Source organism: Mixophyes fleayi, chromosome 9 (assembly GCF_038048845.1).
Source record: "Mixophyes fleayi isolate aMixFle1 chromosome 9, aMixFle1.hap1, whole genome shotgun sequence".
Taxonomy (NCBI): domain Eukaryota; kingdom Metazoa; phylum Chordata; class Amphibia; order Anura; family Limnodynastidae; genus Mixophyes; species Mixophyes fleayi.
The window spans coordinates 88232367-88250333 of NC_134410.1; positions in this window are offsets into that span (position 1 = coordinate 88232367).

A 17967-nucleotide genomic window follows, 5' to 3' on the forward strand; every position below is an offset into this window, starting at 1 on the left:
ATTTGCTTCACCTACCACCGATGTGGCAAGGGTTAACCCCGCCTACTTTTATGTTTACCCCACCTACAATTGACTTGGTCCCGCCTACATGAGGCCACTTTACATTTTTTTTCCAGGGCCACTTTAAGTTCCCAATCCGCCCCTGTGTGTGTATATATATATATATATATGTGCATCACACTTATATGTCCCATGCATCACACTACTGCCCCCCCTTGCATCACAATGTCTCCCATCCAGCATACTGTCCCTGTCACACGCCGGTCCCATAAACAGGTAACGGCGCTGTGACTTTCCTCTTGTAAGCGGTGATTGAACTTACTACTTTGGTCTGAGACATCACTTTTACACATGTGCTCCTTGTTACCATGTCTTGGACCTCCTTCCTATTCTCATTGGTTCTGGAGTATTATTTAAACCTCCCATGGTTCTCTGTTCTTTGCCTGTTCTTCGTGTTACTCACTCAGTACTAGGATTTGGCTTCCATTGGTCTGACTTACCTATTATCCATTGATCACCTGGATTCAGCTGTACTCTTCACTGCTATTGTTTGTTTCATCTGGACTCGTTATATAGCTGGACTCTATATACGGATTAAAGGAGCCAAGATCTTCACAAAATTGGACCTCAGAGGAGCATATAACCTGACTGAGTGGAAAACCGCCTTCAATTTCCGCGATGGTCATTATAAGTATTTGGTGATGCCTTTTGAACTTTGTAATGCCCCAGCAATATTCCAAAGCTTTATCAATGAGATTTTTCGGGACCTCCTCTATTCTTATGTCGGTGTGTATCTGGATGATATTCTTATTTTTTCTAAGACCTCATAGGGAACATGTGGCTGAAGTTTTAACCAGACTTCGCAGGAATCATCTCTACTGCAAACTAGAGAAATGTTTATTTGAAGCAGCTTCTATGCCTTTTCTAGGTTTCATTATCTCCAGATCAGGTCTCCAAATGGATCTAGAAAAGGTTCAGTCTATTCTAAATTGGCCGCTCCCAGCCACTCTCAAAGCCATTCAATGCTTCTTAGGTTTTGCAAATTACTACCGACAGTTTATTCTAAACTACTCCAGGATTGTGGCCCCCATCACAGCTCTTACCAGAAAAGGTGCCAATCCAAAAAACTGGCCAGTAGATGCCTTGGAAGCCTTCTCATATCTCAAGAGTGCCTTTTTCTCAGCGCCCATCCTCCAACAACCAGATCTTTCTCAACCATTTTTTTTGGAAGTAAACGCATCAGCAGTTGGTGTTGGAGCAGTTTTTTCCCAAAGGTCATCTACCAACCGATTGCTACTGTATGCTTTCTTCTCTCGGAAATTATTACCAGCAGAACAGAACTATACCATTGGAGATAAGGAGCTACTAGCATTGAAGTTGGCATTATCTGAGTGGCGTTACCTGCTGGAAGGAGCTCAACATGTAGTAACAATTTTTACAGATCACAAGAATTTGCTATATCTACAAACTGCACAATGTCTCAACCCTCGGCAAGCCCGATGGTCCCTCTTCTTCTTTCGTTTTAATCTTCATGTTACCTTTAAACCAGGACATTTGAATAAAAGAGCGGATGCTCTCTCTCTCTCTCGCCTTTGATAATACAACAGATTCAGATCCATCTTCAAACCGCCTCATCTTGGACCCAAAATGGCTGCTGGCCACTGCCACTTATCAATCTCCTCCTCCTGGCAAGTCCTTTGTTCCTAAAACTCTCCGGAAGAAATTATTACGCTGGTACCATGCTTCTAAATTTTCTGGTCATGCAGGATTTTTGAAGACCTACGAATTAATATCCCGCTCCTACTGGTGGCCATCTCACCGTGTTGATGTTAAGGACTTTGTTGCTTCCTGTGATATCTGTGCCCAGCACAAGTCTTCTCGCTTGGCTCCTATGAGCCCTCTGTTACCTCTTTCTATACATTCTAAACCATGGGCAGCACGGTGGCTTAGTGGCTAGCTCTTCTGCCTCACAGCACTGGGGTCATGAGTTTGATTCCTGACCATGGCCTTATCTGTGTGGAATTTGTATGTTCTCCCCGTGTTTGCGTGGGTTTCCTCCGGGTGCTCCGGTTTCCTCCAACATTCCAAAAACATACCAGAATGTTAATTGGCTGCTATCAAAAATTTACCCTAGTCTGTGTGTCTTTGTGTGTGTGTGTATGTTAGGGAATTTAGACTGTAAGCTCCAATGGGGCAGGAACTGATGTGAGTGAGTTCTCTGTACAGCGCTGCGGAATTAGTGGCGCTATATAAATACCTGATGATGATGATGATGATGGACCCACATCAGCATGGACTTCATAACTGATCTCCCTATCAGTAAGGGTCACAACACAGTCTGGGTCGTGGTGGACCGTTTTTCAAAAATGGCTCATTTTGTACCACTTGTGGGTCTGCCATCCTCTTCAATCCTGGCGCAACATTTTATTCAGGAAATCTTCTGGCTGTATGGGTGCCCACAAGAGATTGTTTCTGACAGAGGAGTGCAATTTACTTCAAAATTCTGGCGAGCCTTATATAAAGCATTGGGAGTTCAGCTTAACTTTTCATCTGGATACCATCCACAATCTAATGGGCAGATGGAGAGGGTAAATCAAGATCTTGAGACCTTTATTCGCATGTTTTCCTCTGCTACACAGGGTAATTGGATGGATCTCCTGCCATGGGCAGAGTTTGCTCATAACAATTTATTTCATGAGTCTACCTCCTCTACCTCATTTTTTTATTGTATATGGGTTACACCCCATCTTGCCTAGGTTTTCAGACCTCTCTCCCTCCATGTTCCTGCAGCAGCAGCACATCTTTGGAACTTCTCTTCCACTTGGGCCCAAGTTACATCTCAGCTCAAAAAGACTTCTGTCCGTTATAAAACAGCTGCAGACAAGAGACGCCGGACTGTACCTGCCCTTAAAATGGGTGATAGAGTCTTGTTATCTACCCGAAACATTCGTCTTAAAGTTCCTTTAATGAAATTTGCTCCTCGCTTCATCGGTCCATACAAAAATTTTGAGAGTCATCAATCCAGTTTCTTTCAAGTTAAAGCTTCCGTCATCACTCCACATCTCAAACTCCTTTCACGTATCTCTTTTAAAACCATTGACTATTAATCATTTTTCATCCACTAAATCTTCTTCTATAGTGCCGGAATTTTCTCAACAAGAAGACTCTGAGATCACTCAAATCCTGGATTCTAAAGTGGTTCAAGGAAAGATGAAATATTTAGTGGATTGTAAGGCTTTCGGCTCTGAAGAGCGTTCTTGGGTAAACGCCGCTGACATCAACGCTCCTGCGCTGCTACGGAAGTTCCATATCAAATTCCCACCGAAAATCACCGCTAAGTGTCCAGTGGCCACTTCTAAAAGGGGGGATACTGTCACACGCCAATCCCATAAACAGGAACCGGCGCTGTGACTATCCTCTTGTAAGCGGTGATTGAACTTACTACTTGGTTCTGAGACAACACTTTTACACATGTGCTCCTTGTTACCTTGTCTTGGACCTCTTTCCTATCCTTATTGGTTCTGGATTATTATTTAAACCTCCCATGGTTCTCTGTTCTTTGGCTATTCTTCGTGTTACTCACTCAGTACTAGGATTTGGCTTCCATAGGTCTGACTTACCTATTATCCATTGATCACCTGGATTCAACTGTACTCTTCACTGCTACTGTTTGTTTCATCTGGACTCATTATATAGCTGGACTTCTCTCTGCTGCTAAACCAGCATAGTGAACTACTATTATGAACTATATGTTACACCTGTGTTCATTGCTGCAGCTCAAGTTTTTCAGTTCTGTCCGGCTGGCTTAACACCACTATTGCTTCACTGTTGGATCCGCTGCCGAGTTATTTGTCACCTGTAGTTCCACGCTTGGCTCAGTTGAACTTCATTCCGCTGCTAAATCTGCATGGTGAGCTTTTACCATGAACTACTTGATACACCTGTGTTCACTATCGCAGCTCAAGTTCCTCATTCCTGCTCAGCTGGCTCAGCACTGCTATTGCTTCACTGTTGGATCCACTGTCGAGTTGCCTGTCACCTGTAGTTCCACGCCTGGCTCAGCTGAACTTCACCTCGCTGCTAAACCTGCATAGTGAGCTATTACCGTGAACTGCTTGCTTCACCTGTGTTCACTATCACAGCTCAAGTTCCTCATTCCTGCTCAGCTGGCTCAACATCACTATTGCTTCATGATTGGATCTACTGCTGAGTTACCTGTCACCTGTAGTTCCATGCAAGGCTCAGCTACACTTCACTCCTCCACTACTTGAAGGTAACAAACTTTTTGATGGACTTGTCTTCATCTCTGCCATTTGGGATTGTTATCTGTAGATCAACGAGTTCCACGCCTTTGCCTTTTCTACAATGGGAAATACCGCTATGCCAGTAACTCACCTGCTACGTTGAATCATCTTCGTTTACGGATCAGCTAGTTCTATATTATCATTCTATTTGGACTGTTGCTGTATCAGTGATTCGCCTTTATCTGCCGTGAGTTACTATATTGGATCTAGCATTCTCCCGCTATCATCTCCAGCGTTGAACTATTGCTCTACTCACTCCCTGCAGTTGTCAAGGGTTACCAACTATGAAGTAGCATGTGGAGACTCATCATTTTATACTGACCAACTTGCCGTGTGTTCAGCCTCTGCCGTTATCTCCAGTTATCTTATCATACAAGTATACCAATATCTATTAATATCATTACGCAGTACCTCCTAGTTTACAGCTACTATTCCTCAGTATTGCTCTCGTCTGTGATGCCTGTGAGCTATGAACTTTTAATTTGTGTATTTGAATCCCCTTCTTATCCATCGTGTCTAAATCTCCACTACATCTGCCACTACTCGTTTGGGAGACCGCAACCTGCAAGATGGGAGCTGCGAAGCCCATATTCCCTTGCGGGTATCACTGGTGAAGACCTCCTACCCGTTAGACTCCGCACTCCTCGGCGAGTTCCATCTCGGCAGAGACAAGGCATCTACTAATTCATTCAGAATCGTGACAGTCCCCCTTCATCAGTGTCCCCCTCCTGCAGCAAAATGTCCCCTGTCCAGCATACTGTCCCCATCATCAGTGTCTCCACTCTGTAGCACAATATCCCCATCCAGCACACTGCCCCACTGCATTTCAATGTGCCCCCCCCTGCATCTCAATGTCCCCACTCTGCATCACACTGCCCCCCTTGCATCACAATGTCCCCCATCCAGCACACTGCCCCCCCTTCACCACAGTGTCCACCCTGCAGCACAATGTCCCCCATCCAGCACACTGCCCCCCACTGCATCACATTGCTGCCCCCTGCATCACACTACTGCCCCCCCTGCATCACACTTTTGCCCCCTCTCCATCACTGTTCACTTTCCTGCTTCATACTGCCCCCCTTGCTTCACACTGCCCCCCTCTTGCTTCACACTGCCCCCTTCACACCAGCAGCTGCCAAACTCTGCCTAATGGTAGCATCGGGTCTGCATATATCATTCATTCGCAATATTGATATATGTTGTTCCAGTTTCTTGTTAATAAATTTGTAACAACTTGGAGCTCTCCCATTCACATATAGTATTGTAACTTTCTGAGCTAATTACAGATCATGCACAGTCTGTCTGTTGGCTTATTGCACACAGCTGTGTTCACAAGAACCATGGGAGTTAGTAACATTAGATGAAACTGGAGGAGGAACGTTGACAAACTCTAGTCATTTTTCCCTCTCAGAACCTTCCCTTTTAGGACTAAATCTGAGTAAAATATCCCTCCACATTTCCAAGTGAATATAGATGTCAATGGAGGAGACAGCCAGGCTGATCATATGAATACACCCCCTTCAGTCTCTTTTTTAGAGGCAAATCTTATTCCATTCACTCCACCAGATCCATTGGTCACATTGAAAAGAAGAAGATCCATATATTCAGGAACTCGAGGAGGAAAGAAAATAAAAAACACAAAGATCTAGATAAAGTAAAGGCCTCAACCAAAAATGGTATGGAAGGAATCTATAATTTAAGTAACAAAAATACTATCACCAGCCCATTACTACAGAAAAGATTAAAATTTGCCCACAATAATCAGATGAATAAATTTCAGACCTATATAGATATTCAAAAGTTTGTTAGGAATCTTACTCTGAAAAAGTACTATCTCAAAGAACTCAAAACCCGAGAACCGAAGAACAGCCATGACATACTGGATTTCAAACACACAAATCTAAAACTTACATCTAACTTCTACCCGACATACATGAAAGGAAGTTATATTACAACGTTCCAAAAAATTGTAGAGGATGAAGTCATGTCTTTGGAGATGGGTAAGAAAAATAAGAAGGCAAACCTCACTTATAAAGAAAAATAAGCTTTGGAAGATTTATCTAAGGACGCTACTATTGTCATAAAGCCAGCGGACAAAGGTGGGGGCCTTGTCCAATTAGATAGAGATGATTATGTATCAGAATCTATTCATCTTCTAAGTGATAAAGAAACCTACAAACCACTGAAGGGAGATCCTACCCTTGAGTATCAATGTGAACTTCTTTCTCTCTTGAAAGAAGGGTTACATCAAGGAATCCTCACAGAAAAAGAACACCAATTTTTGAAGGTTGAACATCCTAGAATGCCAGTCATTTACTACCACCCAAAAATCCATAAAGACACCCAGAAACCACCGGGACGACCAATAATCTCAGGGATCAATTCCCTTACCTCACCATTATCAGAGTACATGGATACTTTTTTTTTACAGGATCTAGTAAAGAAACAATGATCGTATCTTAGGGATACGACACAAATACTCAATCAATTAAACCAGGTTGATTGGGAAGATCATTTTATATTGGCTACCAGCGATGTCCGGACACTATATACATGCATCAATCATACTGATGGGATGAACAGCGTTAGAACCTTTTTGGAAAAAGATTTAAATATCCCACTAGAACAGATAGCGTTTATTATCAAAGGTATCCAATTTATTTTGACGCACAATACTATTTGGTTTAAGAATGTTCATTACCTTCAAACAAGAGGTATAGGAATGGGGATCCATGCAAATCTTTTTAAGAGCCAATGGGAAGAAGAAACCATTTGGTCCAATCCTAACTTGGTGGCAAACTTGGTCCTCTGGAAACGCTTCATTGATGACATTTTCTTCATTTGGAGAGGTAATCTTTGCAGGAATTTACACAAAATATGAACACTCCAAGAAAAAATCTGGTACTGGTTTGTTACCAGTACCAGTCAAGAACGAGTCACTTTTCTGGATTTGCAAAGTGCTTCTATAGACGATGTAAGGCAGGGGATTTCACCAATGACTTCCCAGAGAACGGTACAGATTTGGCCTTGGACAAAATAACCGATGCTCCTTAATCATATTTCACTATTCAGTGTGGTGTAAATGCTTTTTTTGTTCCTTTGAGGCAGATGTCTTTTGTTGACACATTACTTGCGTCACAATTACCCTGCTCCAGCTGCACACATGCCATTTTAGTACAGAGGTAGGCAACCTATGGATATACAGTCATTGGGGAACCACAAGTCCCATCATACCAACCTGGACTACAGGGCTACAGGTTTAGTAAAGCCTGAATATGTTGCGAGATTTTTTTTTTTTTTTTTATTAGATCTGATTGTTCTCAGCACTGTCCAATGTGGTGATCTACTTTTATCATGCAATGATAAAAGCTGAAGTATATGATTTGTATGGTACTGTGCATACTGGTTATATATCTAAAGCAGCAGCACAATATGAATAATATTGGCACATCTGAGAGCAGATAAATCTAAGTATAATCTGTCAAACTATCAATGGATAACTTTATTCAATATTTAGCCTGATGCTTTATACATTTAGTGAACTGTGTAACTGATAGAGCATCAGTGAGGATAAAGTGGGTCACTCATGAAGGATTTGCACATAAAAGTATGACCCACCTAATATGCCCCAATTCTGCTCCTGTTATTTAAACTTAACTCAGTATAGAAGTTGTTTATATATTAGATTTGAAATTGGCACCAAGCACCTACTGTTGAAGTCACACTCAATCATGACCTTCCGTGAAACATTTCAGTCCAGCTATAACTAGTAACAGTCACATGTATTAAATAGGTAGAACAAATATTGAAGTCAATTAATAGATTAAAAACCCAAAAATGATTTGCTACGAGCAGGGTTCAAGCCTGCACAGGGAGACCCCATTGCATTTCAAATCCAACATCTTAACCATTCAGCCATCACAGCACCACATGATTTAGTTGCTGAGATTTTCTACTAGAGGCTGACCTGTCACATTCACTTCAGTCCATCCTTATGTGTTTAATGATAGACACCCGGTATTATAGTATATTATTTATTTCTGCATGGCGGGCAGATCCCTAAATCTGAGGTTGTACTCCTTATTTCCGCTTTTTCTTTTACAAGTACCCATGGGTCTGTACAGAAACTATCTTTTTAGGATTTTATATATTAGATTTGAAATTGGCACCAAGCACCTACTGTTGAAGTCACACTCAATCATGACCTTCCGTGAAATATTTCAATCCACCTATAACTAGTAACAGTCACACGTATTAAATAGGTAGAACAAATATTGAAGTAAATGAATAGATTAAAAACCCAAAATGATTTTGCTATGAGCAGGGTTCAATCCTGCATGGGGAGACCCCATTGCATTTCAAGTGTCGAAGTCAGCAAGTTGGATAAAGTCATTTTAATTAAAGTCTAGCAAACTTGGTTGTCTCTGTCTGAAAAGATGCGTATGGTACGCATCGACGTACAAGGGCACGCTACGGCGTGAAAGGGCGTACGCATCCACTACACATGGCAGCAACGGTAATTGGTCTTTTAGCATACATTCGCACAAACACGCATACTTATAAAATAGTATACATTAATGGTAGTTGCAACACATAGTCAGTTATGTCGAAATATAGTAGTATTTATATGTTATATCAGAGTTACATGCATATTAGTGAAATACACGGAACAGGTTGAAGGAATCACATTATGAGTGGTATCATAATGAACCTTGTTACATATGTTTGGTTCACTCTGCGAGGGAATCACAGAGTGCATACACAAGTTATGAATGATAGGGAATTATGAACTACTTAAAACTAAGGAATCTTGGCGGGAAGAGCAGAGCATACCCCCTGCAGAGATGACTCCCTCCTTTGGATTCCTTGGGATGAACCAGCCAATGATTGACAACCCCTTGGACATTCCTAAGACCTGGACCAATAGATGCAAGCTATACCATCTTCATTGTATTACTGTATTTGATTGTGTATATAAGCAGCAGCTTGTGATCCAGAGTGCAGACTTCTTGTCCCCAGACTTCAGGATTGAATGACTGCACTGGATCCAGAGCGCCTGCGATAAGTAACGGCTGTATTTACTATTACTTCGCTTGAGCATATTATTCTACTTATTGCGAATAAATCTTTGTGCTTTGGAAACACAAATCGAGGTTCGACAATCGTTATTGGTTAGCGACAATACGCACATAACAATTTGGGGGCTCATGAGCTTTGGAGGTTTCGTTGCCGATGATACGCAAGACCAACGGATTTCGGTTCCTCAACAAAGGGTGGAGACGCGTCATAAACGGGTAAGAACGCATGGTGTTCAAAACCTGAATTTTACTCTGTGTTGCGAAACCGAATGTCCGTTTTGCATTATCTAGGGCACGCTAACTAGAACCTAGGGACAAAAGAGAAAACTGTTTCTTTTTTCTGTCATTGTGCGTTTTAACTGTATTGCATTGCTTAGCGTATGTGTATTTCCTGCTGTTCGTACGCGAACTTCCGGTAGATTTGCCACGTGGTTAAACAATCGTCTTGATAGTTATTATATGTGTATAATATAATTACTTGTGAAAACCTCTGGGACATTATTACTATTGTTGGGAATTCTTTTATTTTCTGCGCAGAAAAGGTGTATGTCGTGTGATTTGTTGACTTTAAATACACTAAGGTTTTATCTATTGCAAAATAGAGTGTCAGTTGCTGTTTGACGAGGCAGGTGCCCAACTGGTGTACGGTATACAAGGCAGGTATACCGGTGGGCGGAAACTGAATAAGTTTTCGCGACGTGCACCCAAGGGTAATCGCATCTCTTACGGATTAGCTTTAAGCGTTGCGATTGCACCGCACGGCAAGGAAAGCCTAGATTGTGACTTGGGAGTAACGGGGAGGAATTACGTTGGTAAGGCTGGTAATTGACTTTACCGGATGCTACCAGTTGTAATAAACTCAACAGATTTTGTTGGAGAGTCAGGGGTGATCAGGAAGCTGATAACCCTTTAGTCCGCATTGATATTTCTGTATTAGGTGTCCTTGTTTAATACAAGAGGAAGCGAGTGGACGCGGCTTGTAGCAAATACGTCCACAGGCCGGTAAAATATCTCTAGCGGTAGTGTTGAAAATTAGTGGCTGAATATTGTGTTATTTTTGGAACCCTATTTTGTGGCAGGATATTGTGATATTTCTGGGACCCTATTGTTCAATATGGGTGCTAAGCAAACGCTAGAGAAGGCCAAGGTACTGCCTAAGGAAGGTCCTATTGGTTCAGCGAGATTTCTCATGTGTAAGAAATATGGTGCATACGCAACTGCGTATTGCGACACGTGGGTCAAGATGACCAAAGGTTGTGATAGGCCTTTCCCAACAATAGGGAGTTTTAATGCAGAGGTACTAAATACTGTAAAAGATAAAGTATGGTTGATTACCTCAACGAAGGTGAGGAATAAACATAATGATTGTTTAAAATTGTGGCAAATGGAATGTAACACGTGGCAGAGCAGCGAATGCAAACCGGAAGTAGGCGTGGCGAAAAGCGCGCGCAAGGCGGATGTAACCGTTGAGAAGCGTGGCGAACTCAGCGCAACCGCGCCCCCGCCACCTTATGTGGCGGGAGGGGTAAGTACAGCCGTTGTTAAAACTGAAAATAGAAAAATTGCTAAGTTGTATCCTGTTTTAAGCCAGTTTAAATCAAGTGTATCTGAAAATGAAGATGAACCCACTGTGATTTCGGCCATTGCCCATGCCGTTAGTGTACTAGAGGCTCAGCGCAAGTATGAGAAAATGGCTGAGATAGGTGAGAGTAGCGTGATCACTAGGAGTGAAAGCGTTCTAAATCTAGAACCAGCAAATCCTGTAGTGTCCCCTGAAGTAAGTGTACCAGAGGGTGCGTTCCCAGTCCGCACAATATCAGTTCCCAATGGGAAACCGGATAAGGATGGTGTAGTTCCTTTAAGAAATGTTACAATGCATTGTCCCTGGACTAGATCAGAATTACGTTCCATCATGACTGAATTCCCAGATCCTAGAAAGGAGTTAGCTAAATGTCAGAAATTTGTTAAAGACTTAGGAAATGCCCACGAACCAACCAATAAGGATTGGCGTGTAGTGTTGAGGGCGTGTCTTCCTCCCAATACTAACATACAAAAATTTATTGAAGATTGTTTGTTGGAGGAAGATGAGACCTTGACTGATGAGATTAACCAAAAGAATATAGAAAGAATTGTCAAACACTTAGCTATATATTTTCCAGTAGTGGTAAATTGGAGTAAGATTTTCACCATAAAACAAAAAGACAGTGAAACTGCAGCGGATTATTTTGGTAGAGCTCTTGCATCAATGACACAGTTTACGGGGATATCAGATATAAGGGAGAACCCACATCATAGGGAAGTAGCGGTAACAGTACTGATGGATGGTTTAAAGGAAAATCTAAAAACAAGAGTGCAAACCTCAACCCCTGGTTGGAGAGGCAGCACGGTAGATTCTCTTAGAGAAGTTGCTGTGGAACATGACAAAAATATCTTTAGGAGAAGGGAAGAAAAGAGTGACAAGTTGATGACGGTGAGTATACAGGCATTAGGGGAAATGCATACACGACCACCAGCATATAACCCACATAACATGAAACGCAGAATGTTGAGATGTTACAATTGCAAAGAAGAAGGACATATGAGAAAAGATTGTACAAAGGGAAGGTATAATCCTAATGAAGGGTCACATAGATATTCTCCAAGGAGGGATTCACATAGACTAGAAGACTCACATTTACCCGCGCTTATTACAGCAGCAAATGCTGCGCGGGAAATCAATAGTCAGCGCTAGGGCTCAGGTCATACCTGTAGTCTACAGCCAGTGAGGTTAACTGAGAGTCAGAGTGAAGAACAAAAAATGATAGTTGACATAGCTGGTAGGAAACAAACTTTTCTTGTAGATACAGGGGCGGCCCGATCTGTGATAACCTCTCCTTTCAATCTACAGGTGACCAGTAAAACTATTCCAGCTATGGGGGTAACGGGAAAAGTGTTACATTATCCTCTAACTAAACCCGCTGAAGTTACTATCGGGCCTCTGCATACTAAGCATTCGTTTCTCTTGGCTGCAGCGGCTCCTACTAACTTGCTAGGGAGAGACTTGTTATGTATAATGGGATGTGTCATATACTGTACTTCTGATGGTGTGTTCTTAGATATACCGGAGAAGGTCGCACATGAGGTACAGGATATATTGGACACTCAAAGGTTAATGTTACACTCTCCTGTTATAGAACAAAGTCCATCTCAAGTAAAGGGGATGTTGCTGGAAATACCAGGTTCCCTATGGACCAGAGATGGACAGGACACTGGACTGATGGCAAACGTAGCCCCTGTCATGGTCAATCTAAAAAGTGGTAGGATAGCTCCAAAAATCCCACAGTATCCATTAAAACCGGAGGTGGAACTAGGGGTATATCCTGTTATTGAGAGGCTGTTACAACAAGGGATTTTAATTCGTACAGCCAGTACAGCAAATAGTCCCATTTTCCCTGTGAATAAGAATGGGGGGAGGGGCTATAGATTAGTCCAGGACTTAAGGGGAATTAATAAAGTTGTTGAGAGCCAATTCCCTGTAGTGCCGAATCCAGCTGTCATCCTCATGCAGATTCCACCGTCTGCCAGTCATTTTACTGTCATTGATCTATGTTCTGCTTTCTTCTCAGTTCCTCTTCACCCTGACTGCCAATACCTTTTTGCATTCTCCTACAGGGGAGTGCAATACACATGGACCAGACTACCCCAGGGGTTCATTGACAGCCCCAGTATTTTCTCCCAAGCCTTACACGACTGTTTGCAATCCTTTCAACCCCACAATGGGTCTGTTCTAATTCAATATGTGGACGATTTGTTGTTGTGCTCTGATTCTTTTATGTCATGTTTACATGATACTAAATTGTTGCTTCATCTTTCACAAACAGGGCACAAGGTGGCAAAGGATAAATTACAGCCATGTCAGACTAAGGTCAAATACTTAGGACACTGCCTCACTCAAGGGGCTAAGACACCTGACAACCGACAGAATTGAGGCCATACAACACCATGAATCTGCCGCAGAGCCAGAAGCAGATTCGTACTTTCTTAGGGATGTGTGGATACTGCAGATCCTTGATGCCAGGTTTTTCTATTCTGGCATTACCATTGCAGGAGCTAGTCTCTTCCTCAAAACCAGAACGTGTTGTACACACAGAAGAGTCAGAGCAAGCGTTCTTTAATCTTAAAGATAGTCTGACGAGAGCACCTGCATTGGGAATACCTGATTATGAAAAGCCTTTTGAGCTATTTTGTACAGAAGCTGATGGTTGTGCAGCAGGTGTCCTCGCACAGAAACATGGTGACGCTAGCAGACCGGTAGCATACTACAGTGCACAATTAGACAATGTGGCAAGATCACTCCCAACATGTCTCAGAAGTGTAGCAGCAACGGCTCTTCTGGTGAGTAAGAGCGAGGACGTAGTATTAGGACATAATTCAACTATCTATACACCCCATGCTGTATCAGCTCTGTTAAATTCAGCCCAAACCAGACATGTTTCTTCAGCTAGATTCACAAAGTGGGAACTAGCCCTGATGGCACCCTCAAACATCACCATCAAACGATGTAGCACCTTAAATCCAGCTACATACCTTCCGTATGTGTCTCTAGAGACACAAAGGGTGGGAGGTGAGGAGACCCTGGTTGATGATGAGTTAGGCAACAATACTGACACGCATGACTGTATGGAACACCTGAATCAGACCTTTACTGCAAGGCCCGACATACGTGACACCCCCTTAGAAAATGTAGATTTTACGTTTTATACAGACGGAAGTTGCCATAGACAGACAGAGACAGGAGAGCTATGTACTGGTTACGCTGTTGTAGACGATCAGGATGTGGTAGAAGCTGAACCCCTTGGTCCACCTCACTCAGCCCAGGTGGCGGAACTAGTAGCACTAAGGAGAGCGTGTGAATTGGCAGAGGGTAAATCAGCCAATATATATACTGACTCTAGGTACGCCTTCGGGGTAGTGCACGATTTTGGGGCCCTTTGGCGTCTTAGAAACTTTGCGACAGCAGCAGGTACACCAGTGGCACACTCACAACACATAAAAGGACTTCTGACAGCGATACAGTTACCCAGAACAGTAGCCATCATAAAGTGCAAAGCCCATACCTTTGAAGAAGACCCAGTGTCATTGGGCAACAACAGGGCAGACAAAGCTGCTAAATGGGCAGGAGGGCAACCTATGACTGTATCAACCGAGACTATGATGGTTTTTCAGACATTAGACACGCAGAAATTAATTGAAATGCAAGATTTGTGTTCCCTGCAGGAAAAGGCGGTCTGGAAGGCGAAGGGATATGGTCAAGAGTCCTCAGGACTCTGGAGGGATGGACAAGGTAAGTCTGTAGCTCCCCGAACATACTATCCAAGCCTGGCTGAAGCAGCACACGGCCTGACTCACCTGGGTAAAGAAGGTATGTGCAAACTGGTGAGAGCATACTGGTGTGCTCCCGGATTTTCCTCTCAAGCTGGTAAGAAAGCAATGTCATGTCTTACTTGTTTGAGGAAAAATGTTGGGAAAACTATTCCAACTGAGCCATCCCACATCCCTCCTACAGACGGACCTTTTCAGGTAATACAAATTGACTATATCCAATTACCACCGTGCAGGAATTTAAAGTATGTGTTAGTGTGTATTGATGTGTTTTCCGGTTGGGTAGAAGCATATCCGGCAGCCACTAATACTGCTGTGTTCACTGCAAAGAAAATTGTACAAGACTTTGTGTGTAGGTTCGGTATCCCTAGAATCATTGAAAGTGATAGGGGTACCCATTTTACTGGTGATATCTTCCAAAACATGTGTAAACTCATGGGAATCAGTAGCAAACTTCACATCCCTAACCGACCACAAGCCAGTGGTAAGGTGGAGAGAGTAAATGGTACTATAAAGAACAAGCTGGGTAAGATAATGGCTGAAACTGGGTTGGCATGGCCTGAGGCTTTGCCATTGGTCGTCCATAGCATTCGAACCACTCCTAGACCTCCTCTTAATCTGTCCCCCTTTGAGATACTGTTCGGACGACAGCCTCATTTGATCGTGAGTCCACAAGACGACTTGAAGTGTAATAATGAAGTGACTGTACAATATCTTATAAGAATGAGTAGACAGCTAAAACAACAACAACAAAAACTAAAAATGCTGTCACCTGGTATGCCAGAAACGAACTGTCATGATGTTGAACCTGGAGATTATGTTATGATCCGCAATTTCTTACGTTCAGGTTGTTTAACAGACCGTTGGGAAGGCCCGTACCAAGTGCTGCTGACCAGTACTACATCACTGAAGGTTGCAGAGAGAGACACTTGGGTCCATTCCACCCACTGCAGGAGAGTCCATAATCCGGAGAAAGTGCAAGATAAAACTAAGACCGACGACATAGAGCTGTCACTTGTGAGCCTGTTCCGGGAGACCTAAAGCCTGCAGTCGAGACACCTGAACCAGAGACGTTGCCTCAGAACTATCTTTCCAGCGATGGAGTGGCGGTTTTTGTTTTTCTTTTGTTCCAGGATTTTCCTTGTTTTTACTCTTTCTAGGACATTCTATTTTTGTGAAGGAGAATGGAGGACGGAGGAGAGTTCTGGGAGTGATACGGATGAAATGGAGGCCGAAGAAAAGTTAATAGGATACTCAGAGCAGCCCATTATCAAACTTGGTCCAGTTGTTATGAAAAGGTCTGCTAGCTCATGAACTCGGAGGCAGTGTGAGGGGCTATTGTCTGATGAGTATTGTATCTGCAAGTTCTGCGACTCCCTAGTTGAAGAGAGATGCATCCAATGATGCCAGTCCCCCAGTACTCTGAATATAGGCGGGCATCCTTTGGAGGATTATCACTCCCTGGTGGGTAAGGTGCTAAACCAAACCGAGTGTTGGGTGTGCTCTCACGTGCCTCAAGGGCAGCATAATATAGGACTAGTGCCATTCCCTCTAAACATATCTGAAGTACTCAAATTGAGGGGTGGGAGGCCCATAGACGGGAGGTACAATAACACTAGGTCCCCTAGTCTGACGCTTCGACAATACTCCATAGGCAGACCTTTGCTGTGCCTAAACATATCTCATGCAAAGCGCCTGGAGAATTGGGAGGCTGACCTATCAGATCAGACAATGGCTCGCCACACTCATTTTAGAGGGAGACTCACAAGGTCACTACTAGGCAGGAATGTTGATGGAAGTCACAGATTAGGGTGTATATCCAAACATAAGAAGGTATCCATTGGAAAAGTCTCTACAGATAAATGTAAAAATGTCATTAATGCCGACACGTGTCTAGAACAAATGGAGACACTGGGCATGGATAGTTTTATCAAAACTCTGTGTGATATAATTCATGGGCATACTGCTCCTTATGTTTTCCGTGATGATGTGTATTTTGTTTGTGGGAGGAAAGCTTATTCCTGGGTGACTCCGAGTTCCAAGGGCTTGTGTTTCTTAGCTAAACTGGTTCCTGAAATCATGACTATTACTCATGAAGAAATGGTTGATATTCACAAGACTACATCACCACCATACATACACACACAGTATGAACACCGTGGCAAGAGAAATATGATTCCTGGTGAGGAACCCATAGCTACAAAATTGATTAGTGAAACTGCTGGTTTCCAAGTTATGGTTGCTCTAGATCTCACCAGGACCGCTCGGGGAACATTAAACTTTAAATATATCCAAGACCTAGCTAAATTAATAGATAATATTACCGAGATGTATGATGACACTTTCAGGTATACTGGAAGGGAGCTACAAGCGTACAAGAAGGAGTTGGTGCAACATAGACTGGTACTAAATTATCTCACCTCTATTACTGGTGGGTACTGTGCGACACTGGTCACCCAGTTCGGTGTCAAATGTTGCACGTACATTACTAATAATACGGATGACCCTAAAGAGGTTATAGACCGGAAGATGGATGAAATTTTACAGCTGAAATGGGAATTTCGAAAGAGCCATAATTCTTCGTTATATGAGGTCGGGGAAAAGGTGGCGGGTTGGTTCTCGTGGTTGAACCCTGTGAAATGGTTCTCCGGTCTGGGGGAGTGGGTACAGGAAATGGTTGCTAGTGTAGGTAAGCTCCTTCTCCTTATACTGGGTGTCATCTTAGCAATTGGTTTAGTTGTCAAATGTGTTCCTACTGTGTTGAAGTGTGGAAAACAGTCTCATAGGAGTAACACTGAGAAAGAGACTGAAAGTGTGGTACCAGATACTGAGATCATGGTCTGTGAAGAAGTATTGTATAATCCTGAACTTGAAACGGTGATTTGGTGATAGTTTAGTACACTATCAAAGGGTGGAGCTGTCGAAGTCAGCAAATTAGATAAAGTCATTTCAATTAAAGTCTAGTAAACTTGGTTGTCTCTGTCTGAAAAGATGCGTATGGTACGCATCGACGTACAAGGGCACGCTACGGCGTGAAAGGGCGTACGCATCCACTACACGTGGCAGCAACAGTAATTGGTCTTTTACCATACATTAGCACAAACACGCATACTTATAAAATAGTACACATTAATGGTAGTTGCAACACAAAGTCAGTTATGTCGAAATGTAGTAGTATTTATATGTTATATCAGAGTTACATTCATATTAGTGAAATACATGGA